Here is a 3116-nt window from a genome sequence, read left to right as displayed (position 1 = left end):
TGGAAAGTTGGCAGTGATCAATACATTTGAAGATTTCATGAGGTATTGCCATGATTAACAACCTTTTGCATTTGCTTCCCAAAACAACCAATATCTTGTCTTCATCGCTCCAGTTAGCAATAGGTCTTGGCTCATAATGCTCAGGAACTTCAGGGGTTGTACCAGTAGCTGGAGCTCTTGGAATTCAATTCATTGGCACATAAGGAGGATTGTAGAGAAATTCACAAATTCTGGGGTGAATTCCCTCTAAAAAGTTGATCATGCGCATTTTCCATTGCGGATATTCCTCACGGATAAGCGTGGGAGGTTTTGATTGAGATCCAGTACTCATGAACGAGGTATTAACCAAATTCGCCATGGAATTGATTTAAAAGAGAATGAAACAGGGTTGATCTGAAGAAAATTGGTGTTCTAGAAAATGCAGATTAATACTAAAAAACAGAATTAATCGAATAAGAATTCAATTCCTGCTCTGATACCAATTGTTGGACCTTAAATTCAGCTTTGATATTGATCTAATACTCTGAATGAACTCTAARRCGAWTAAAGTGCAGCGAAAACAATATTAAGAACAGAACAGAGTAAATAAACCAAGAACACACAGTCAAGATGAGGAAGAAGATGAATGCAGGAGAATTGCTTTAATGGTTTTTTCAATTCATTCAATTAAAAAATTAGACGATTACAATACGGAAGCACACTGATTACAAAGGCCTTAGCCACTATTTATACTAGATCCTAACGACCTTACTGACAACATCTTGACATGTGAAATCCTCTACGCCGTCCAAATAAATTCGATTAAGTCCTAGTTACGTGAGAAGCACATGCAGCTGACAACCTTTGAAAAACAGTTGGAAGAGGATCTTCACAGAAGACGAAATTCGCAGACCCTCTGTGAGCCATTTCAGAGGCTCTGCTGTAATTGACTTGTCTGTTCTTATTGACAGAGGACCATTTTCCAGAACCTCTGTRAGAGACATCAGAGGTTCTGTCACACTTTACTTGCTCGAATATTAGGCTTCTGTCGTTAGTCCTCTGTGGAAAATATCCTTCTGTCAAGACTTGCAGAATACTTTTTCTATACTTTTACAAGAGATGAATAATGAAACTAACATAAATATATCTTGAAGAGGAAGGTGTCTATCGGAGGACCTTTTGCCTTGGTGTCAGATGAGAAGGAGGTTAGAAGGAGCTCTTCCAAATAACACAAGTAGAAGAGCAAGAAGGCCTTGATAGTTGAGTCAGAATCTGAAGAAGAAGAAGTATCAGATTATGATGATGATCTCAAGGTGGTTGCCAAATCTCTTGCCTTGATAACGAAGCAGTTCCAGAAAACGTTTGTCAAGAAGACCTATGAAAAAGATAGCAGAAGAGACTCCAGAAGGGAGAGATATCAGCCATTTTATGGACAGAAGTCGGTGAGATTTCATCAGAGAGATGAAAGGAGAGAAAAAGAGAAGACAAAGAAGAGAGGTGTTGAATCCAGATACTCTTAATTGGTAGAAACACAGTTTATGAAATATAATAATTAAACTCAAATAGTGTAACTTGACTGATTAAACGAGATATTCAAGATGAAAGTAAGAACAGTGAATAAACTTGAATATACCGAATGCTTTTATTGATAGAAAGATGAACAATGAAAGCATAAATCATAATCTCACAGAAAATGCATATAGTGTAAGTCGGTTCCTTCAGTTTTTTTAAACTTGAGGTGGAAGCTTCCTTATATACACCTAGGTCTAACAAACTATGCTATAAAAAAGGCATGAAACTCTGAGCTGACTAGTCTGCATCCTTATCTTTGACTTCCCTTGAAAAACGGAGCACACTTGGTCAAGCCGCCTTAAATATGTTAGACGCTTGTGAGAATGTCTTGGGTAACACGCATGCGTTCCATGGAGAAGGTAGCCAGAAGCTCTGCATGAACATACAGAAGCTCTGCGTGTACTATGTAGAGGCTCTGCATGTACTATGCAGAGGCTCTGGGTCGTGGAGTTGTTGCTTTAAGTCAAGCGCTTATGCTTTTTGTTGCACAAGTCTTGAGCGTCCACGAGAATAGAGCGTAGGCTTTATATGAATTGAACCTTCACTTTTGAGTAAGAGCTCTGTTTCTTGATCATCTGCATGAGTGCTTTTTGTCCAGACCGCTTCAAATAGACTAAGTCCTATTTGACTAGAGTAAGAGACTTCTTACTTACACTTTCACAAGTTGAGGTCTAATAAGAGGATTGAAGACATAAGAGAAGGAGGAGACAGATGGAAAGATGGTCTACGTTGTTATCGGTGCGGGAAGATAGGCCATTTGTCGAAGGAATGCAAAGAACGTTTGATCAAGGATGCAGACTATTACAAGAACAATTACAAGTACAATCCTAGAGAGAAGTTTGATGGCCGTGAAAGAAAATTAGGCGTCCGATTCTTTGTCTGATGAAGAAGACAATGCGCTTATATGTCTAATGGCCAAGTCCAATGCAGAATCCACTTCTGACTCCAATGACCAGTGTTGATCCCAGATCTCTCATTAACACGAATATTTAAGTTATGAATAACCTAAATATATCGTGTGGATGAAAATAGTGATGAACAACTCAAGTATATTCAAGAAAATATTGGAATGTCAAATGATTCACTATTATTGAATTGATGATTAGGAAGCGTAAACGATTATAAGAAATATAAAGAATATTTATACTAGTAATCTAAATAAGGAGATTGCTATCTATGGAAGATATATAGCAAATCTTCTAATGAAAGACAGAAATATGGAAACAGTATTGAACTAAATAAAGTAATGAGAATCCAACTGTCGATTTGTCATCTCCAGCTGTCTTCTAGGAGGCATGTTCAACCATGAGTTTTTGGGTCTTCTTGAATGAATACCTCTGGTTGAATTGTTGTGGAAATCTCCAAGTGTTGATGATCAGAGGGGTTATGGCGATGTGTTGTTCATCGCACCTATGGACCTTCATCACATCTCTGGTTGTATTGAACACTTAGAATTTTTCCTTGCTTTTCTTCCATCTACCTTTCGTACCTTCAGACTTGTATGTTTTTCATTACTTTTACAAATAAGAATGATGGGGTCTAACAATCACCCCCTAAGTAATTAA

Source organism: Cynara cardunculus, unplaced genomic scaffold, assembly GCF_001531365.2.
Source record: "Cynara cardunculus var. scolymus isolate 2C unplaced genomic scaffold, CcrdV1 Un_Scaffold_2296, whole genome shotgun sequence".
NCBI classification, from domain to species: Eukaryota; Viridiplantae; Streptophyta; class Magnoliopsida; order Asterales; family Asteraceae; genus Cynara; species Cynara cardunculus.
The sequence above is the reverse complement of the archived record's forward strand: the minus strand, read 5'-3'. Positions refer to the sequence as shown.